Genomic DNA, 23,969 nt, shown 5'->3' on the forward strand with positions numbered 1-23,969 from the left:
TACAAGAAGTTTGGTACAAAACATCCGTAGATTCAGCGAAGCCATCAGGTAGCTGGGAAACTTTTAGTGATCAGTGTCAAGCACATGAATTTAAAATGGCTCCCCTGGTCCCTTACTATGTCTAAGAATCAACAAAGACATAGCAGGGACATATCTGCTCATGCAGATCTGCCCTCCCATGTAATACAATATCTTGGGGGCTGTAAACCCAGATCTGTGACTGGGGGTGAGTGTTTGAAAAGTTTCAACACCCCGTCCATCATATTATTTTGTGATGTTGCCTTGTGCGCCCTAAGTGGCTAGAGTATGCCCAGACGTGGGTCTCTTGCTTCCTACGTCACTGGATTCAAGCTAGCCTGGCTGATGAAGGATGATACCCTGAAACCGGTCCCAGGATGCTTGAATCCTGTCAAAGGAGGACCTGGCTTGGGAGTTCGGGTTGGACTGCTCCCATAGGGAACAGGCTCAAGACTGATTTGCATATGGCTGTTTCCGAACTTGGGGTGACGTCGCAAGCAAAATAACGATGGATTAAACCCAGATCTGTGACTGGGAGTGAGTGTTTGAAAAATTTCAACATTCCATCCATCATTTTATTTTGTTATGTTGCCTTGTGCGCCCTAAGTGGCTAGAGTATGCTCAGACGTGGGTCCCTTGCTTGCTGCACCACTGGATTCAAGCTAGCCTGGCTGATGAAGGTTGATACCCTGAAACTTGTCCCAGGATGCTTGAATCCAGTCCAGCTATGACCTGGCTTGGCAGTTCGGGCTGGACTGCTCCCATGGGGAGCAGGGTCAAGACTGATTTGCATATGGCTGGGTCCGAACTGGGGTGACGTGGCAAGCAAAGTAACAATGGATTAAACCCAGATCTGTGACTGGGGGTGAGTGTTTGAAAAGGTTCAACACTCCATCCATCATTTTATTTTGTGATGTTGCCATGTGTGCCCTAAGTGGATAGGGTATGCCCAGACGTGGGTCCCTTGCTTGCTGCGCCACTGGATTCAAGCTAGCCTGGCTGATGAAGGATAATACCCTGAAACCTGTCCCAGGATGCTTGAATACTGTCCAGGGAGGACCTGGCTTGGCAGTTCGGGCTGGACTGCTCCCGTAAGGAGCAGGGTCAAGACTGATTTGCATATGGCTGCGTCCGAACTGGGGTGACGTGGCAAGCAAAGTAACGATGGATTAAACCCAGATCTGTGACGGGGATGAGAGTTTGAAAAGTTTCAACACTCCGTCAATCATTTTATTTTGTGTTGTTGCCTTGTGCGCCCTAAGTGGCTAGGGTATGCCCAGATGTGGGTCCCTTGCTTGCTGCGCCACTGGATTCAACCTAGCCTGGCTGATGAAGGGTGATACCCTGAAACCGGTCTCAGGATGCTTGAATCCTGTCCAGGGAGGCCCTGACTTGGCAGTTCGGGCTGAACTGCTCCCATAGGTAGCAGGGTCAAGACTGATTTGATTATGGCTGGGGCCAAACTGGGGTGACGTGGCAAGCAAAATAACGATGGATTAAACCCAGATATGTGACTGGGGGTGAGTGTTTGAAAAGTTTCAAAAGTCCGTCCATCATTTTATGTTGTGTTGTTGCCTTGTGCACCCTAATTGCCTAGGGTATGCCCAGACGTAGGGTCCCTTGCTTGCTGCACCACTGGATTCAAGCTAGCCTGGCTGATGAAGGGTGATACCCCAAAACCGGTCACAGGATGCCTGAATCCTGTCCAGGGAGGACCTGGCTAGGCATTTCGGACTGGACTGCTTCCATAAGGAGCAGGGTCAAGATTTATTTGCATGTGGCTGGGTCCAACTGGGGTGATGTGCAAACACAATAATGATGGATTAAACCCAGATCTGTGACTGGGGGTGAGTGTTTGAAAAGTTTCAACACACGATCCATCATTTTATTTTGTGATGTTACGTTAGGGGCTGTAAGGCCACCTAGAGGGTTGACTTACATATTTTGGATGCATTGCTAGGGGACAGGGCACACATGGTGTGTGTCATGTTGTGTTTTCACTTTAGTCTGCGCCAAGAAACGCAGTTTGCAGTGTCAGCCTGCCATATGCTTGGCGAGGGGTCCCTTAGGGTGGCAGAATTCATGCTGCAGCCCTCAGGGACCATCTTTAGTTTCCCAGGTCCTAGGTACCAGGGGTACCATTTACTAGGGACTTACAGAGCGTGCTAAAAGTTTTTCCAATTTGGGAAACGACTGTTCCATTTTTGGGGAAGAGATCGGGCACTGGGGACCTGGTTAGCAGGAACCCAGTGCACTTTCAGTAGAAATTACATCAGATACCATATAAAAGGTGGGAGCTAGCCATGCCAAATAGGTGATTTCCTACACTGAAGCAGCACATAGAAGGACCACAAGCATATTTTCTGCTTTCCGAACTCAGTCACTTCATCACTAATAATTACATTTTCCAGTTCATTACTGTTTTTGCAATTCCAATTTTCCAGACTAAAATCAATCTGTAGACCAACCCCAAACTGTAGCTTCAGAAAGCATGCTGAGATAGGAGCTGCTCCCTGCATCCTCTGACACTGAAGAGGTGTAGGTGACATTAGTAGGGTGTTAAGTCTCACCCAAAAGGTGTGTAGCCGTGAAGAAGTGGCTGGGATCCTAGAGGGTCCGGGGTGGCCTCGAACCACCTCTGCTTAGCAACACGAATAATAGTGAGCAGCTGGCGGATACCCTGCCCTCCCCTCTGTGTTCTGGCACATTCCAGTGCAGGGGGTTGTTATGCAAAATATGTGAAGGTCGGGCAGGCCCGGTGTCCAGTTTATTACACTGGGAAAAGGATGACCAAATAGATGGAAATCATCTGTTTTGTGAAGGAAGTGTTAAATCCGAACAGGAATCCTTAACGGAATTTCCACTAAAATACGACCTCCATGGTGGAATTAATTCCAACAGTAAATTTTCCTCAGAACTATACACTTCCTTCAGAAATCGGATGATATACAATTGCCACTCAACGAGAAATCAGACCATTAGGGCGGACCCATCTATCAGCCTTAAAAGAATTCTAGCTTAAATCCTCATACACAAAGGAAGTGACACTTTTTTAGGCAAATGAGGTGGACACACTGCGAATCTCACTTTTCCTTTCCTTGCTGCCTAATTGAATCTCTTCTAGTTTACCTCAGTTCTAGCTGTTATAGTTTAGCTCTAAAGCAGAGATATATGGTTAATCTGAGGGTCCATGGGATTGGTTCCTATAACAAGGACCTAATTTTAGTCCATACCCAGGTTGGTAATATAAGGACTGCAGAGTTTGATGATAATGCCAAAAGATATTAGCACACCAAGTCATGATGAGCGCAGTACACAGCCAGTGTAATATGGCCCTTTGTGCGGGGAATGAAGTTCCTCCTCCCCCCTGCAGCTGTCAACAGGGGCCTCTGGGCCCTAGTGCATCTGCACCTGCTGCACCAATGCCCGCTACGCCTCTGCTAAAGCACAGAGCACGTCTGCTGTTGTTTCTCTGTCATGATGTTTACCATTATGAAAGAGAGTGATCCATTTGCAGATGCAGATTTACACAGCAATACAAAGCTCCTCTGGTTTACCTCCTCCTAGGCCCATATGTATGGGCTTTTGGCTCACGGCAGCGCAGCAAGCTGCCTTGCTGCGCAGCCCTGCATCAAGGAAAAAGGGAGGAATGCGATGTTTTTAAGCAACCTGCCCTTTCCCACTGCACTGGCGCCATTTTGGCAGCCTAGCGCCAACACAGGCACCTTTGCATCATAGTGCAAGGGTTTCTGCGTTCCGTGCAGGTTTGTTTTTGTTCAGGGAGAAGGACCTTTCTGCACAAAAGCAATCCTGGCGGCTTTTTCCTTGAGGAAAAAAAAGAGGAGAAATAGAGATATTTCTCTTTGTTCGCCTACCCTGGGGAGGCATAAGGTTTTGGCAGATCCCCATGTTTAGAAGCTCTTGTAATTCTGGGGATGCATCAAACTCCATGGGTGCTGCATGGGAACACCTCCTGCAACGCCCATGGAACGCCTCCCTTGCGCAGAGTAAGCCAACGCAGCGATATGTGCTGCCTTGCCTTACACGAAATCTATGAGGCCATTCAAAGCCACACAAAGTGGATTTGTGTGGCCTCATAGATTGAAGCTCAAGGTGTGCTCAGCAGTTGCGTCACAAAAAGTGACGCAACAGCGGCGCAAGGGGCTCATAAATATGCCCCCTAGTCAGTGTGTTCCTACAGAGATTGTCCTGCACCAGGCACATCCTATATCATGTAATTTAAGGTGTTACGAAGCAGCCCCATGTGATAACGAAATCTTATCTTTTCGGAGAAGCCGTTTTCCTATTAGCTCGGCTTTCCGATATCCCCCCTGTACACAACGCAAACTTTCCAACAGCTCTTCACAAGTTTTGTGCCTCTGGCATTGTAATGGGTTCTCGTCCAGGAGGTAGTTTACGGCGAGGGATTGGTGACGGCCTTTCTCCCAGCAGAAGAGATTTCTGAGTGCTCAGTCCGGGCCCGCCCCCTCACCTGTGCGCTGGCAGCCATTAGGGGGATGAGACATCAGGGCAGGAGTGTACTCGACGCCGCCGCGCCAATTACCGAGGGCAGCAACGGTGCCTCCGCCTCCTCCACAGCAACCTCCGAAAGAGGACAGCCAACGTGTCCGCTCATCTCTGCATCACTCTTGATGCACAAACAGCCGCTCAGGGACCCAAACTGCAGAACTTGAAGGCGCGTTCATTATGTTTTAACTTAACAGCATTACATGAAAAGCGCGGCAGCATTTTTGGCATCCTAAGACTATTCCAAAGAAAGATTGTAATGCAACGTGAAGTGTTGATAACATATATGTGAAATGCGAATCCATGAAGACTGTACAAACTGCACCCACGTCTGATGTTAGTCATCATATTTCTGCCTTTAAGAGGGAAGGACCCTCGAGCCCACTCGCTCTCCTCAGACTTTAACTTTAATTAATGCATCACATGGTGGGGAAGAACATGAAGTGAATTCAATCGGAAGATCAAGTAGATGTTCTCAAGCTCTGGTAAAGTGTTACTGGGAAGTGCGTTGTGAGAGAAGATGTACGGCCTTGATACCCCCGTGAGGAAAGTGCTCTGCGAAGCCTCCGTTCCTTCTGTTTGCACCAGACCTCGAAAAAAGCTAAGCAGTAAGAGAGCGTCTCAATGTAGCCATGCACATAGGCAGTCAGGCGGCGGTAGTAACTTGCATTGCATTGGATTACTACGCCATTTCCTTAGCACCTCATGCCACCTACGAGCCCCCTAAGTGTTTTAGCGGACTGCCCGCACTGTACTCAGCAGGCGACGTTTCGGTAGAAGTGCGTGTGCTTATAATGTGGCTTGTGGGCGGTTTCAGTGTTTGGGTGTTATACACCAGTGGTTCACAACCTTTTCACTTCTGTGGACCCCTACTTTATCATTTCTGGATCCCGGGGACCCCCACTGAATCATTATTGGAATCCAGGGACCACCCACCGAGTCATTACTGAATGCTGTGAACCTAGTCTGTTTATTATTTCGTTTTCTAAGTAGTCACGGACCCCCTGAGGAGGCTTCACAGACCCCCCCCCCCCTCCTCCCCGCCCGGTCCACGGACCACAGGTTGGGAAACTCTGTTATACATAATTATAGGTCGCTGAAGTTAGACATCAGTAGAAGCTGAAGTGAAAAATTAGCAGTCACTGCTCAAAGGCACATGACATAACAACTGAGCTCAGTGAATACCAAGTCACCCAGGGCAGATTTAACATTATGTTTCCTACCACACTCTGTGTGTCCATAGTTGTAATCAAGTGACTTAGGGCCAGATGTAGCAAGCAGTTTTGCCCATTCTGTGTCTATGGGAAAACGTGTTCGTACATATGGCCCTTACTCTCTCCCCCAGAATATATAAATAGAATTTCTTAGTCCTTCCAGTGTGTTCTGCAAATGGTTTCTTCTACACCCATAAGGCAGTATTAGAGGAAAATGTGGCAGCCTCTCTGCCCACGTTGTGCAAGGGTGGCTCGAATATCCCAGCACGTACAATAACACTTACAGCTTAACACACCCTCTGCCCTCCTCGCAAAAATCCAAACAGGTTGAGCTGACACGTGCAGGTCACCGTTATGCTCACGCTGGATACTGATACTTTCAAAGATACCAGGTGCACTACTTGATGTATGGCCTGGCCTGAATAACTCATGCATGAGCTCAAACTGTTAGCTACATTCAAGGTTTAGCAATGTGTCCAATGAACATATACAATTGTGTCTCCTGTGCATGCGGCTAGTGACATGGTTAGTACACGTGTAGAAGAGCGTGCTGTGCACAGATGCAGAGTAACATTTCACTTCTCATCTTGTGTGTGTGCAAGTGAACCCTTTCCAAACCCTAAAGTTACAGATTATATAGATTGTAGTGGCAGCCTACAGTGCCCCCTTCTGGCCACAGTGCAAGTTGACCCTGAGTAGATACTATTAGTGTGACCCTTGCAGTACTGGATACCCCAGCATCACACCCAGTAATCCATCTGCACCCTGGACGAAGGCAGGGGCATTCATCCGCTACGGTAGAGGAGTGTCGTGCCACTGCTGAAAGGCATCAGAAAAATAAAATAATAATACAGCTATTGTATTATCATTTTATTTTTAGCTTCCTCCTCGTAGGGCAGGGAGGGGCAATCATCGTCAGCAGGGGGAGGAGGAGTAGTGTGCACTATAAGTGCGCATTTCGGTTTGGCCGGCCTTGGCCGGGCGACCATACCTAAATGCGCACGTAGGCCCATATTTATACTTTTTTTATGATGCATTTGCATCATTTTGTGATGCAAAAGTGGCGCAAACTTAGAAAATCTAATTGTATTTTGTAAGTTTGTGCCGCTTTTGCGTAAAAAAAATGACTCAAATGAGGTGCAAAAAAAAGTATAAATATGGGCCATAGAACTATCCACCTGGGCTGTGTATAACAGCCTTGGTGAAGAACCAGTGCAGGCTCTCAGTCCCCAGCTGAGCTGCATTTCAGGCCACTAAGACCAATCCAGGTGCTTCTCTCATGGTGGGTAACAGCATGAGAGAAGAATCTGGATTGGGTGAGGAGAGAAGATGCAGAGAAGCACCAAGATAGCGAGGAACACCAAGGCAGCATGCACCAGGTAAATGTTTTTTTACTATTGTTATTTTTTTAATTATTCCCAACCTCCCAGGGGAACACCCACCCAGGCACAAACACCCTTCCCTGTGCAACCCCTCCTCCACCTCCACCCCACCGAGTGTTATTAACAGCAGCCGCCCCTTGACAAAGAGTGCTTTAAGAGGAATGGCGCAATATGCTCAAACCCCTGGCGCATTCCCCGGGGTACTTTTTTCCCATGCACATTCTTTGGTTATATGAGGCATGTCTGCACCATGCAAAACAAGTATTGCCAAGGCCAATAGGTCTCACCTATGCAGTTGTGCTTTATCCATGTTGTACATCAGTGTGGCTGCTGTTCAGCATCCCTAAAAGTCAGCCCCAGTTCCAGGAATTTTATCTGGATGGGCCAAAGGTTCATTCAGGTGAGCCAACGCGGGCCCAATTCATGTAAATGCTGGAGCCCACAAGCCCTATATTTACACATGGAGTTCAATTAATAAAAATGCCATTGGTAGTGGAAATTACATCACACATCCTTGATGTTTATGACTTCACAGAAAGGGACATCATATGACCTTTGAGCCTTAATAGTCCTACGAAGTGATATCACATGACCTTAACCTTGATGACATCACAATAATTGACATCTCTGAAGTTATAATAAAAGCCATAATAAAAGTATGACTAATATAATAACACAACATAGAGAAATGTCTGTTTTAGATACCACTTTATTAGGTTGCTGACATGATATGCAAGGAGATCATTAATAATTTCTCTTAGTATTACATGAAAACTTACAAGTTCATCTGAAGGCAATAGAGTAGCACAAAACACAAAACAGCACTGGGAACATACATGTTTTATACCACAAAGGGCCATTATTTATTAGTTTCCCTACTGTACACAGAATGAGAAATGTATTGCTAAATCATATAGAGAGAAAAAGGATCTAAATAAAGCAATAGTAGTTAAGTCCACATGTATTGATTGAGGTAACATTGAACATATACTAAATATAACTATATCATTGGTGTGAATTATTCTTTACTGTTAATACATTTTGATCTAGGATCACCCGCAAAGTTAGTCAAGTGAAGCACAGAGGTGAAGGTTTTATTTAGACACTTAGGCCCTCATTAAGACTTCGGCAGTCTTTCAAAAAGACCGCTGAAGCCGCGGGCGCAACTATACCGCCAGTGCTGGCGGTATTGGTGGCTCCCTATTATGACTTTTTTGCTGGGCCATCGGACGGAAACAGCATTTCCGTCCTGTGGCCCAGCGGAAAAGTCACATCAACATTGCCGCCGGCTCATAATAGAGCCTGTGGCAATGTTGATGTGCAGCGGGTGCAGCAGCACCCGTTGCGCATTTCACAGCCCAAAATTCGGGCAGTGAAATGTGCGATGGGGCTGTGCCTGGGGGCTCCTGCACTGCCCATGCCAAGTGCATGGGCAGTGCAGGGGCCCCCTGGTGCACCCCGAGTCCCCCTTACCGCCAGCCTTTCCATGGCGGTGTTTACCGCCATGGACAGGCTGGTGGTTGGGCACTCATAATCCCCAGGGTAGGGCTGCTTGCAGCGCTGCCCTGGGGATTATGACCTCCTGGCGGAAGCCTGGCACTCAAGTGGAGGGGCCGACAGCATGGCCGTGGCTAATGCACCACGGTCATAATACACTGGCGGAACACCGTCAGCCTATTGGCGGTGTTACCGCCAGTGTACCGCCGGCCACCAGGGTCATAATCAGGCCCTTCATTTTTCATGTATTCACAGTAATGAAACATCAGAACAAATTGTTTAAAAAAGATTGTTTTTTAGTGTTTTTTTCATTAAATCAAGTGAGTGAACGCTTTCAGACGGAGAGTGATTCATGTGTGCTACGTCAGTATTCCTTGGCAAGGCACTCAACACACGCCTCTGCTGGGTGGCTCACGACGAGAGCGTGCGCGAGGACGAGAGCTGCGATCCCGCAATCTCCCGACAGGATAGGACGGACGTGGCAGAAAGGCCAGTGGCAGCGGTAGGCGGTAAACAGCACCTGAGATCCCCCGACGGCTGCGACAAGACACCCGGTGCCGCAGCAGCAGCGGAAAGGAGCTGGTGGCAGAGAAAGGAGCCGGTAAGCACTGCATCAAGGAGCGAGGGGGGGCAATGTTTCCTTCTGCTGTGAACTTTCAGCTTTGTGCCCAGCTGAGCCCCCCTCTCCTTTCCCCCAACGCTCCCCTGCCTCCCAGCTCTGCATACAGGTGCCGGACAAGGGAACCGGGGCTAGAAAAGCCAGAGAAGAGTGGAACAAAGCCCAGGGTGTGCTCCCGGTCGTCGCAGCCATACGCCATAAGGCGGGCAGAGGCATATCCAGCTCCCAGCTCCCAGGCCTGGGAGCTTTAGACTTCAGACAGTGCACTATGGAGACCGTGGGCAAAGAATACAGTACATTGAACGCTGAACACTGAGCATAGAACAAATACAGGAAAATTCAGAGACCATGTGGCAAATTGTGTGGCAAACTGGCAAAACTGGAAAACTAGTGGCAAACCAAGGAACGTTAATCACCCAGAGCACGTGGTTGTAGCTGCCTGTAGCTGCCTTTCCGGTAAAGAAGCAACCAGAAGCAGCCAGCAGCCAAACAGACCGACGTGACTTGTACACACACAAGACTTGAATTGACCATCAGTTGAAATTCTCAGATATAGCCTGCTAACCCAGGGGTGGCAGCAAGGATGACACTCACACGCGGAAGGAAAAGAGCAGCAAAGAGGGAAAGGCAAGGCTCCCCAGGCGAAGGTTGGCATGAGCCAAAAAGTGAATCCGCAGAAGGCAAATACCACCAAATCCGCCGCAAACAACCAATGCGTCTCATAAATCTCCGAGCAAGGGGAGGAAGACAGGTTACAAAATCACGGACTTCTTGCTTACTAAGAAGGAGTCGAACTCCATCAGTGCCTTAGAAGGTACTGCTCTTGCCAACGTCCCTGCCAACAACCCTGATACAACAGGAGTGGCGGAAGTGAAGACTGCGCAGGATTTTGAAAGGTCTTGTGTTTACCTGGGAACAACAAAGGCACTTAATCATCAGCCCAACAAAACTGGCATAACGGTCAACTCAGAAATTCACAGATGTTACTAAAACGACACTATTTCCACTTTAAATCTCAGTAACTGGAACAACTGGGGTGAGAGTCCGTGCTGCACCTCATTTTCTAAACACCCCCGCAAGAAGAGAACTACACTGACTGTATTACAACAGAGGAATTTCCACTGATAGATCTTTCAGATACTTGTTCAGTTACATTCCAAGGCAATCAGACTACAAATAACAAAACAAAATTGAGATCCATTTGCAGTACAATCTCACCAAGGAAAGAGCGTTCATTTTGCAAAATAATAACCACAACTACATCTGAAACGCATGTAACTTCAGCTGCCACAGCAATGGAGCAGCAAGAGTGACAAGAGGCACCTGATGACCCTTTGGACCATATAACGGGGGCCAATTCAAACGTTGAATCATTAACATCTGGAGACTCGTGGAAGGCCTTGCTAGCGATGTCAGCAGCTATCCAATTTCAAGCAGATAAGCAAGACACCCAGGTAGACTTACTTAACATCTTGGCCATCCACATTGTGAGCATTGACAACAAGCTACAATCCTTGAACAATCTGATAAAAAGGGCTCAAACCCACTCATACACCCAGCAGGTGACATGCCAGTGCGCCACCATAGGCGACAATTCACAAAGAACTCTGGAAATCCTAAATGACATCTTGAAAGAGGTAAAAGTCCAGACCCTTAGGACTCAAGAGCACTTTAGTCGTAGTGGCGAGAAGACCCCTAAAACCCCAGCGATCATGGAAAGCACACAAAATGTGGAGGAACCTAATCAGGGAAGCAATAATCTCATGGAAATGTACTCATCTGGACAGGGAAGTTCTCAGAGTAACACAGAGGGGAGATCATGCCTTAGCACACAAGAAACAGGTTCCTCCACGAGTGGATCAAAGGAATCAGTTCCTAATAATTCAACAGAGGAAGAACTGTCCCTCACGAAAAGGGAAAAGAAACGACTGAGGAAAGCACAGAAGAAATCTAAGGGGGTCCACCAACACAGTATATGGAAATCATTTGATAAATCTAATGGCTTGCAATGTAAGGAACCAGGAATAGCAGACAACAACAAAAAGACAGCAAGCTGGGTTAAATCTAGTCAGATGAGGGAAGAACAGCCAGCCAGTGAGGTCAATCCCACGTGTGAACCAAGCGCTCTGGGCAATCAATACACATCACAGCAACAGCCTCCTAAAACCCCTCTCTCCAGCAGCAAGCAGGGTGGCAGCTTTTCGCATGGCGAGACTGTCTTAAGAGAACCACAGAGAAAAAGATCAACTACTAGTCAGTGCCCAGAAAGGGAACTCAGCAGGTTAGTGACAGGCCGGAAGCCGCCAAACTCAGGGAATACAACACTCAATGTGCAAGCTCCGTGCATAACACGATTGCAACAAACCAACCTGCAACAAACCAACCCGTAGGTAAAATGGAACAGTTTTTAGATCACGGGCACTATCTTTGGTCAGACGACTGCATAAACAGCACAGCACAAAAAAGAATTCCAGGACATCAGACATTGCAGGACAAAGTGGCTTCAGAGGACAATAAATTACTCTTAATCCCTTGTTATGATCCGAAGGGGGGCTTTTGACATACTAAATAGAGGCACCACACTGAAGTTAATAAATGCGATTTCAGCCCCTGGCTCACATCTCAGCAATAGAGCTGATGACTGTTGGGTTCATTTCACACCCAAATAACAAAGACAAAGAGGCAATACTGACATCCTGGGCCACGTCTGCCACAATTGACCAAATTTTAGCATATCAAGACACGTTCAGCGCATGGGGCATTGTTCTGCAAAAATTGTATCTGCCCAGATACCCTAATCTTCTGATACCGCAACAAAAGAAGGGCAGTTCAATTTTAAAAGGGGACGTGGGAGTAGAAACCTCACCAAGCAATCGGGAACACTTAACAATAGTAAAACATCAAAGCTTGCTTCATCATGGCACGCACCAACAGATCTTCATCGGCATGCCCTCGACAACCAAACAGGCTGGAAGGCAAACCTTAAACGACAATAATTATAATTGGTCCTGATGGAAACCCAAATAACATCCATATATGCTCTTGGAACACCCATGGTCTAAAAAACCTGGTCACCGACAAGGCGGGCTTGAGTTTCCTACTGCAGTTTGAAATCATCACGTTGCAGGAAACATGGAGCACGGAGCCAATAAAAATTTCTGGATACTCTGGAATAGATGTCTCTGTAAAACAACCTCAAAGACACGAACACCCCAAGGGGGGCCTCACAACGTACTGCTCCACGAAAATCAACTGGGTGACCAAACAGATCGACCTGGGAATTGACTGGCTGCTACCGACTATGTTGTAACACCAGGCTCCATCAGGCAACAATAGAACCTTACTATTGATCAATGTATATATCCACCCTAATAAAACGCAATACTGAGAAAATATGGAAACATTGATCAGCATTGTAAAAATACTGCAGAAGCAAAATAAGGACGCGATCCTCATTCTGTCCGGCGATTTCAACCTCGATTTGAGAAAGGGCAGCACAAAACCTTTTAACGGAACAAGCGCAAACACAAAGCTTGAAATCCTGGGATTGCGTCTCCTGACGCCTCTCCCTGAGGATGCTTCATCCACACAAGTAACCTTCTTAAGTGGCACAAAAAAATCCAACATAGACTTCACATATATCAATGAAACCTCACTGCCATTAGTTTCATCATATAGGATCCAAGAACGCACTGAGAGCGACCACTTCCCACAACTCATCAAGATCTGGAATAATTGGAGCCGGCTATCCTCCGCTAATATCATCATTTTAGCCCCAGTGACTTATGATACAAAAAAATTGAAATGGCGGGGGCCGGGCCTTGGAACAGTAATGGAAGAAGTGTACCACAGTGCCGACATAATTAATGAGCTCAAAGAAACACTAAGAATGCAGGAACAAGAAGATCATCCTCCAGGAGAACGAGTGACCGCTTGGACGCACTTGTGTGATTCCGTAATGAATACATTTTCCATCAAAAAATGTCTCCCAATCTCAGTTATAGAGACAAAAAACAAAGTTAAGAATGGCAGAGCAGAAAAGCCATGGTTTAACAAAACACTGTGTAATCAGAAAAATCAAGTCTCTAGAGAATTAAAAAAGCCCTAAGGGACACACGCTATGGAAGGAAATCTGACAACATAAGGCTCTCTGAGCTAAGAGCCAAATACAAGAAAAATTGCTTGATGGCAAAACTGAGGTATCATCAGGATTTATGGACCAAGCTGCTCATGTGCAATAAACAGAAAAATAATAAAAAGTTTTGGAAACTGATAAACAGGCTAAATCAGGGAAAAAATCGACACATGAACGCCGGTATCGACGTGGCCACATGGGAAGCCCACATACAAACAATGTTCTCACTCCCAAAGCACCATAAGAAGGAGGAGGCCACTCAGGCAACCACTGACTCAAGTACGATTAACTTTGGTTTCAGAGTGACAACGCAAACTGGTTCACCTCCAAACAAAAATGATCAAAAGTACACACTAACGAGTATCGACATCGAAAAGTTGACAAGCCTTATCAAGAATTTAAAACTGGAAGGGGCAGCTGGCCAGAACAGAAGTCTGAACGCTTTGTTGAGAGGAGACCCTTCATTCTGGGCACACTACATGACACTGCGTTTTAATGACCTCCAGGGCACCACAGGTCTACCAGATGCATGGAAAGGTAGTACTATTCATCCAATATACAAAGCAGGCAACCCTGCAAGCCCTTCAAACTACAGGCTAATAGCATTAATAGACATGGAAGCAGAACTCTATGCAGCCTGTTTACTGCAACAACTAGCAGAATGGATTCATGATAAACATCTAATTCCACAATGCCAAACAGATTTCAGAGCAGGTATGGGAGCCTCTCCTAACCTGACTACCCTGGCTCTGCTGGGAAACAAAGCCAGGCTTAAGAAGAAAATGCTATTTGTGTGCTTTATTGATCTAAAGGCAGCTTTTGATTGTGTCCCAAGAACCCATCTATGGGAGAAACTGAAAGGTTGGGGCTTACCCTATAGCCTCTTCAATGCAATGAGGGACTTGTACACAGGCACTTTGGCGCAAGTAAAAATTGGAGAAGGAGGACACCTCACCAACAGATTATTAACGGTAAAAGGACTAAAACAAGGGTGTGTATTAGCTCCTACGCTGTTCAACTTATATCTTGCTGACCTAGCTGAGGCTCTAGCACCTGTAAACAGCCATCCGCCAGTACTGGCCAAGAAAGGAATGGAATGGCACCAGTACACAGATGACATAGTTTTACTCAGCCAAACATTAGTCGGCCTACAGCACAGCATCAATGCATTTCATATTTACAAAACAATGCAAGGTCTGGAATTGAATTTGAGTAAAACCAAGGTTGTCCGCTTAGTAGACATTAAGTAGAAATCTGCTTCATGGTCCATAAACGGAACCTAGGTGGAGGTTGCCCCCTCATACAAATATTTGGGATTCACCATGGATCGCCTCTTGACTTTCAAGCCCATCTTGCTGTTGCTTAAGCGAAAGCCCTTTCATTGACCTATGGCTTCAAAGTACTAAAACAAAAATTAAGCTGCCCCTCATACTCTCACCTGCTCTCAGTCATGGCAGCACGGCTAATGCCCACCGTCACTTATGGCGCCTAAATCATGCTGGGGAAGGAGGCAGCTTTATTCAATCAAGTCCAGACAAAGGCCTACAAAATGATTTTTCGTATTCCACGACCAGCACCTCCAGCCCAGGTCCGCCTAGAATTGGGTCCGAAAAACTACGAATTTCAGAGTAAATGCGCCTTCATCAAATTATGCTGGAGGATGCGCGCAGCAGAGATTGGTACCTTAAATAACTTGTGTTGGATGGAAATCGAGGAGCAACAGAGCCACAACGATAAAGGCACCTGGGGCCAGCATTTAAACAACTGTATTAAAGTGCTAGGTCTGCCAGAAGCCTTGGAGCAGAACCTGGGCAAAAAGGACTTTTATCGGAAGGCAAATGCTGTCACCAAGATAAAGGTGGTCATTACAACCTCGGCGGTCTTTTAACAAGACCGCCGAGGGACCGCCGTGTGGAAGACCGCCAGTAGTGGCGGTTTGCCGCTCGGCGTATTATGACTGTTGGCTGCTCTCTGTCCTTTTTACGACGGAGAGCCGCCAACAGCCATACGGCGGGCGGCGGGGGAGTGGAGGTTGCTCCACCTCCACCGCCACGCCAACAGAACACCGCCCAGCGAATCACGACCTGTGATTCGGCGCGGCGGTGTTCTGTTGGCGGTGTGGTGTCGGCGGAGCAGCCCCCATGGCTCCCGTCCCCTCCCGGAGGATCGACGGACAAGGTAAGTCGATTGTCCGTTAGGGGAGGGGGGTGGTGAGGTGTTGCGTGTTGTGTGGGTGCATGGGGGTGTGCGTCTGTGTATGTAGAGGGGGGGTGTGAGTGCGTGTATGCTTGCGGGTGTGTTGCGTGTGTTGGGAATGAGTGCGTGTATGTCTGTATGTATGTCTGTATGGATGTGTGCGTGTATGTCTGTATATGGGTGTGCGTGTCTGACTGAGTGTGTGGATGTAGACATGTATGTTGGTGTGTGTGCGTGTATGTGTGTTGGTGGTGCCTGCGTGCGTGTCGTGTGTGTGTGAGTTATGTGATGTTGGGGGTCGGGGTGGGGAGGGGGGCCCTGCCACCTTTGGGGGGTGGCAGGGGTGGTGGGGGGTGTAGGGGAGGGAGTCGGGGTGGGGGTGGGGGGTGGGGGAGACCCCTATCAGTGCCAGGGAAGTAATTCCCTGGCACTGATAGTGCTTACCGCCATGGATTTCATGGCGGATCCTACCGCTGGAAATCCACTGCGGTAAGCCGGGTCGAAATACCGGTGGTATTGTGGCGGCCGCCGGGCTGGAGACCCAGGTCTCCAGCCCAGCGGTGGTCTCCGCCCTGGCGGGCGGAACGGTGAAGCGGCGGATGACCATGGCGGTAACCGCCATGGTCATAATACTCAAAAAAAGACCGCCAGCCTGTTGGCGGTCTTACCGCCGCTTTAACACCGTCCACCAGGGTTGTAATGACCCCCAAAGTCTTTAAATTCTGACAAACAAAAATTGGCAAGAAGACAGCACGCCTGGATTGTAATAACATCATACAAAACCTTACGGGCACAGGAATATCTAGCAGCATCCTTCAACCAGTTGCTGAAACACCCGTTCATGCTCTTTCGATTTGGGTTGATGGAAACGAAAGACATGGTCCCTTCATGGAGACAACAAGATTCAACACATTCCTGTCAACTGTGTGGGCACAGACAGGAGTCACTAGAACACATTTTTTGTGTGTGCCCGGCGTTGCAAGGTTATCGGACATTGGATCTGAAAAACACTTTTAGGACATTGAACATACGCTCATGCAGGCCGGCCATCATCAGTTGGCTCAGTGGTCTCTCAGTGGTCTCTCGATCACGTTTTCTTGTCAAGGGACCAAATTTATGGTACGGGTCCAGAAAGAACTAGAGAATAAAGTCTAGTGAAGCGCACATGGGCTATGATTTTATGTTAGTAAATCTCTTAATAGGTTAACTGCAGCCAGAAAACATTCTCAGGCAAAACTTAGTGTTAATAACTTTTAATATTCCCTGAGCCTCACTCGTCTACAATCATAGTCTGTATGGGCATAAGAAAGCACTAAATTCAAGACTAAGAGTAAGGTTGGAATCAGTGGAGAACTTGTTAGCCAGGTACAAATTTATCCTAATGATAAGTTTTAGTTTAAACAAGCACTTCTTGTTTTATGAGTCTTTATCTACAACAGTGAGTATGCTAAGTATTTATACAAATATGCATGTTTGAATTGCGATGGTTTTAATTAACCGTGTCAATAAACTTAAACCTCTTCAAGTGAGTGCACATTGCATTGCTGAATTTATTAATTTTATAAAATCTAACATGTAATATCGTAGTGGAAGCTGCAAAACATAAACAGAGCTCATGAAGACAATATTTGCCTGTTCTTGTAGTTGTGGCTAGTGATTTTTTAAAGTAGTGGGCCATAAAACGTGTCCTGAATTGTGGAGAGTGAAGCGAGTGAGGCTGACATTTTTCTAGGGAGGGATACCAGGGGTTGCCCGATGAACATTTTGAGAAAATGGGACCGATAGTGCATTTTAAAGCAGATTTCCATATACATTTGTTAAAAAGCCATAGGCTCTGCTCTCATTAAATATTCAAGTCTTTCATGATGGGCCAGGCCAATTTAACCTGATGCTCCAGAGAGTTCACCTAATTTTTCCCAAAATGTGCTAGCAGTGCAAACATTACCTCTATTGTGCCAGATACAGTATATCATCATGAGCATCCTCGTATAGCATATGTGATCTTTGAATCCAAAAATTACATACAATATGCCCGTCCCAGAATTTTGATTAACATGAACAATTATCTCTAGTATGTCAGGGCCAACACTTTGTCATAATTTAATTTACTTCTAAAATTAACTTCTGTATTTCTGGATTTTGACATGTTTGGCCACTGGTATTTTAATGTCCAAGCCAAATAAGCAAAATCACCTAATGCAGTTTTTTTTAGCCCTTATCTGTACACATTTCAAACAGCAAATATAAACATAAAACACTTTTAAATGTGTCCTAAAGCTGGAAAGGTTCCTGACCAATAAAAATTAATACATACAAAAGAGTCATGTTACAGAGTAATATGGTTGATTTTATTCATAGTCCTATTTAGTATCATGTCCAGGCCTTTGCACACTCTTAAAACCAGTGGTCGAAGTACATTAAAAAAAGTATGGAAACTATGATGCTGAATGCAATGGGGGTGGGGTCAGAGAGTGTGGGGCAGAGACAAAGGTGTGACTAAAAACATTTTGTATGTTTTCTTGGCATTTCACTGTCAGCGCAGATGAGATGAAAACATCAAAAAATGTTGCTCAGTAGGAAATGCACTATAGTACATGAAGAAACCTCTATTAGTTAATTCACTGCAGAGGTCTATGTGTAAACAGACAGCCACAGAATTAAATATTGGTTGGTGCATGGAGAATAGCGACTTGTGTATTTGTAATCCTACGAGATCACAGCCTGTGACAAAAAGCACTATGAATATATAAGTCATTTTAAACTTGCATTACACACAGAATAAGATGGAGTGCTACAAAATGCACAAAAATGTATAAGATAAAATGGTGTTTCCAAAATATAGATTTTAGTAAAACTCAGATTGTACGTAATAAGGTTTTTTAAATATAAATGTCCCTTCAACACCATGTCAACTTACAAATAAAAGCACACACTTAGCAGCACTGTTGTTAAATCTTTGCACTACCACTCAAAAAGGACTATGGCCCTCATCACAACTACAACTGATCTATGCATTCCGCCCACAATCTAGTGAAATTCCGAGACCAGTCGTGCTGGAGGTTGGCGGTGCAGAGGTGGTACCGCAACCGGTACTGCCAAGCCTCACAGAGACCACACACCGTATGACTCTCGTAATACAGTGTGGCGGTGTCCAGATGACAAGGCACTGGAAGCTCCAGGACCCGTTCCCTCCCGGGTGACCTCATCGACAGACGAGGTAAGTGGATCACCCGACCTGGGAAGGTGTGTGTGTGTGTGTGTCTGCGTGTGTGAGTGTATGTGTGAATGTTCAATCAATCAATCAGGGATTTGTAAAGCGCACTACTCACCCGGAAGGTCTCAAGGTGCTGGGGGGGCGGGTGGGGGAGCTACTGGTCAAACAGCCAGGTCTTAAGGTGTTTCCTGAAAGATAGAAGGTGATCGGTAAGGCGGAGGTGGAGTGGTAGGGAGTTCCAGGTCTTTGCAGCGAGGTAGGAGAATGATCTTCCTCCGGTGGTCATGCGGCAGATGCGAGGAACGTAGGTGAGGGTGTGGTTGGTGGAGCGAAGGTTGCGGGTCAGGATGTGAAAGGTGAGTCTGTCATTGAGGTATGTCGGGCCCGTGTTGTGGAGGGCCTTGTGTGCGTGGATGAGGATCTTGAAAGTGATCCTCTTCGATACTGGTAGCCAATGTAGGTCTCTGAGATGGGGGAGATGTGGTTGCAGCATGAAATGTCGAGAATGAGACGTGCGGATGCGTTCTGGATTCTTTGCAGTTTTGTCTGGAGTTTGTTTGTGATTCCTGCATATAGGGCGTTTCCGTAATCCAATCGACTACTGACCAAGGCGTGGGTGACGGTCTTCCTGGTTTCGATGGGAATCCACTTGAAGATTCTACGGAGCAGGCAGAGGGTGTAGTAGCAGGAAGAGGAGATGGCATTGACCTGCTGAGTCATGCTGAGTGTGGAATCCAAGATGACGCCCAGGTTGCGTGCGTGGGTGGTGGGTGAGGGTGTGGATCCTAGGGAGGTGGGCCACCAGGAGTCATTCCAGGCTGAGGGGTTGGTTGTGTGAATGCAGGAGGTGTTTGTGGGTGCGTGTCTCCATGTGTGAGTGTGTGTGTGAATGTCGTGAATGAGGGGGGAGAGGGGTGTTTGTGGGTGCGTGTCTGCTTGTGTGAGTGATTGTGGATGGGGTGGGAGGGTGAGTGAGTGTTCGTGGATGGGGGTTGGGTGTGAGTGAGTGTTTGTGGATGGGGGAGTGGGGTGAGTGAGTGTTTGTGGATGGGGAGGGTGAGAGTGAGTGTGGATGTGGAGGAGGAGGGGGTAAGTGCATGAACGTGTGTGCATGTGTATGTAAGTGGACGGGGAGGGGAGTGAGTGTTTGTGTAAGCGGACGGGGAGGGGGGTGACTGCATGAGTGGGTGGGGGAAGGGGTGTGTGTTTGTGTGGCAGTATGTGACTGCATGTGTGTGGGAATGTGGATATATGTGCAAGTGTATCCTGGTGACAGGAATGCCTATTCCTGTCACCAGGGTGCAAGACCGGAGATGTTTCTGCTGTACAACCGGCAGAACAATTCTGGCGGTCTCCTGCCTCATGATACCACTAGCAGTATCGCAACGTCTGTTGTGCTGGAGGTGCTCACCTCCAGCCCGGCGGAACGCAGTAATGTGGTGGGACAGGTGGAGGCTCGGCGGTTTAGCTTTGGCCAAACCACCAAACTCCTAATTTGGTGGTATTCACCACCGGCCCGTCGGCGGTGACACCGCCACAGCGGCAGGGTCCTAATGAGGGCCTAAATATTTCCTATCACGAAGCTTTGAGTGGCTGATAAATTAAAGACAGTACCGTCTCCCAAGCATCCTTAATATTTGCAGATTACCATTTACATTTGCAAATTAACTTGTTGACCACCTTTGCATTTCTTTCAGGCAAGCAGGCTCCCTGGCAGGAAGGTTTGTTTAGCTGTCTGCCCAGATCAGTTGTCTTTTTACCGAAAAGTAGTGGAACAGCTTTCATAAATCAAAAAAAGATAGGCATGTTGTGTCTCTCTGATCCCAACCACTTTAACATCTGCTTAAAACTACAACAAATGGTTGGTATCTTTCTTTTGGAAAGGTGGCAACCACACCTCAGACTTATAATTAATGTATGTAAACCAAGTGAAAATAAATCACAAGGTTTTGCCATCTACATGGAGAAAGCAATTCGCTGGTGCATTCTCCAAGCCTCTTCTGCTGACTGGGAGGGCCAAAGGTCATGTTTGGGTGGGCTTGTCCCACCCACTAGAATTGGGCCTGCTAAGAGTTAGTGGTGTGGATTAGGGTGGGGTAGATTTGAGTGGGGTAGACGGCGGAACAATAAATTAGGGTAGATTGGTGGTAGATTGGAGTGGGGTATGTTGGCATGAAGTGGAGTGAGGTGGCTTGGTGTAGATTGAAGTGGGGTAGATTGAAGTAGGGGAGTTGGGTAGATTAGCATGGTATATTGGAGTTGGGTAGATTCGGGTGGAGTGGGTTGAATGGGGTGGCAAGAGGAGATTCTTGTGATTAGATTAGAGTGGGGTAAAATGGAGTGGAGAAGATTGGAGTTGAGTGGAGTATATTGGAGTGTGATATATTGGGTTGACTGGAGTGGATTGGGGTAGGTTCAGAAAGAGTTGAACGCAGTGGATTGGGGTTGATTGAAGGGGATAGATTGGAGTGGTGTAGACTGGAGTGGGGCAGATTTGAGTGAGCTAGATAGGAGTTGGATAGATTCCAATAGATTGGAGTGTAGTGGGGTAGATTGGATTGGAATAGGTTGAAGTGGAGTTGGATGGGATGGGTGGAGTAGACTGGAGTGGAGTAGATTGGGTTAGGGTGGGGTAGATTGGAGCGGAGTGTAGCAAATTGGAGTGGAGTAGATTGGGGTAGATTGGAGTGGGGCGGATTGGATGGGGTAGATTGTGAAGGGTAGTGGATTGGAGTGGGGTAGTTTGGAGTGGAGTGGGGTAGATTGCATTGGGGTAGAGTGGGGTCGAGTGGAATGAGGTATATTGGGGTGAGAAATATTGGGATAGATTAGAGCTGAGTGGGGAAGATTGGGAAAGAGTGGAGCAGTGGATTGAGGTACACTGGAGTGGAGTGGAGTAGATTGGAGTGTGGGGGTTTGGAGTGGAGTAGAATGGAGTGAGGTAGATTGGAGATTGGAGTGGGGTAGATTGGGTGGAGTGGGGTAGATTGGAGTGGTAAGGAGTAGATTGGAGTGGAGTAGGGTAGATTGAAGTGGAGCGAGGTATATTCGAGTGGAGTTGGGTAGATTAGGGTGGAGTGGGGTAGATTATGGTGGAATGGGGTACAGTGGAGTGGGGTAGATTGGGTGGATTAAGGTGGGGTAGGTTGGAGTACAGTGTGGTAGATTGGAGTGGAGTGGGGTAGATGGGACAGAGTAGAGTCGGTAGACAGAAGCAGTGAAGATTGGAGGGGGGTAGATTGGATGGATTTGAATGGAGTGGAGTTGTTTTGAGTGGAGTGCGGTAGGGTAGATTGGAGTGGGGTGGACAGGTGGAGTGGGTTAGATTGGACTAGAGTGACGGTAGATTTGAGTGGCATGTGGTAGATTAGAGTGAAGTGGAGTCGGGTGGATTTGGTAGAGTGGAATAGAGTGTGGTAGATTATGGTACAACCAAAGGTGGTAGAGTGGGTGAATCTGAGTGGGTAGATTGGAGTGGGATAGATTTGTTACAGTGGAATGGATTGGTTAGAGTGTAATGGATTGGAGTTGAGTGGGATGGATTGGGTGGACTGGAGTTGGTAGACTGGTGTGGGGTGGATTGGAGTGGAGTGGGGTAGAGTGGAATTGGATAGGTTGGAGTGGAGTGAGATAGATTGAGGAGGGTGGAGTGTAGTGGGGTAGACTGGAGCGGGTGTAGTTGGGCAGATTAGGGTGGGGTAGAGTGGTTGAATTAGAGCAGTGTAAATTGGAATGGAGATTGGAGTGGGCTACATTGAAGAGGGGTCATTGGATTTGGGTAGTTGGGAGTGGGCTAAATTGGAGTGGGGTGGGCTGGAGTGGAGTGGGGTAGAATTGGGTGGGGTAGATTACAGTGGGGTGGGTTAGAGCGGGGTGAAGGCGAATAGATTGGGATAAACTGAAGTGGAGGAGATTGAAGTGGATTACATAGAGGTAAATTGGGCAGAAATAGATTGAGAAGGGGTAGACCGGAGGAGAGTAGATTTGGGTGGAATGGGACAGTGTAAGTTAGAGTGGGGTGGGTTGAGTGGAGTGGGTTGGATTGGAGTGGAGTGGGGAAAGATTTGAGAGGAGTAGAGTAAATTGGAGATTGGAGTGGGGTAGATTGGAGTGGAGTGGTGTAGAATAGAGTGGAGAGGAGAGGAATTGAATACATTAAAGTGCAGTTTGAAGTAGAGTGGGGTAAACTGGTGTGGAATCGGGTAAATTTGACTGGGGTAGATTGAAGTGGAATAGAGTAGAGTGGAGTGGGCAAAGACTGGAGTGGATTCAGGTAGATTAGAGTGGGTTGGAGTTTGGAAGATTTTTTCTAGTGGAAACTTGGAGTCCTCATAAAGTAGCACACAGTGTTAATATGGCTGCTGCAAAGAACATGTGCAGATCAGAGTGCATATAATGTAAAAACAATAATGCTGATCAAGTTTGCGCTCTGAGCTCTGTGAGCGCCATGGCAGCCACAAAGCACAAACAAAAGAAAAAAGTAGTTCACTCACATTTGGTAGATTTGAGTGGAGTGCAGTAGACTGGGGTGGAGTGGGGTAGATTGGGGTGGGGTAGATTGGAGTGGGGTGGGATTCAATAGGTTAAATTGAGTGGAGTGGGGTAGATTGGACTAGAGTGGAGAGGTTTTGAAGTGGAGTGCTGTAAATTGAAGTGAGGTAGATTGTAGTGGAGTGGGGTAGATTGGAGTTCGGTATATAGTAGTGGAGTGGGGTAGATTGGATTGTAGTGGTTTGGATTTTGATAAATTGGAGTGGAGTGGGGTAGATTGGGTTAAAGTGGGGTAGACTGGGTTAGAGGGTGTAGATTGGGCAAGAATGTGATAGATTGAAGTGTGGTGGACTGGAGTGGTGTGGGGTAGATTGGGGTGGGGTGGGTAAATTGGTCTGGGGTATATTGGATTGAAGTTGGGTAGACTGGAGTAGAGTGGGGTAGATTGGATAGGGTGGAATGGGGTAGATTGGAGTGGAGCAGATTAGGAAAGATTGTAGCAAAGTGGAGTGCAGTTGGGTAGATTGGGGTCATTTGGAGTGGAGTGGGATAGAGTGGAGTGGGGTAAGTAGTGTGGAGTTGAGGGGCATAGGGTGGAGTGACCTGTTGTGTCATGGAATGTATAGCGTAGATTGGAGTGGAATCGAGTAGCATGGCGTTTCATAGAGTGCCTTAG

The sequence above is a fragment of the Pleurodeles waltl genome, chromosome 6 (genome assembly GCF_031143425.1).
Source record: "Pleurodeles waltl isolate 20211129_DDA chromosome 6, aPleWal1.hap1.20221129, whole genome shotgun sequence".
Lineage (NCBI taxonomy): Eukaryota > Metazoa > Chordata > Amphibia > Caudata > Salamandridae > Pleurodeles > Pleurodeles waltl.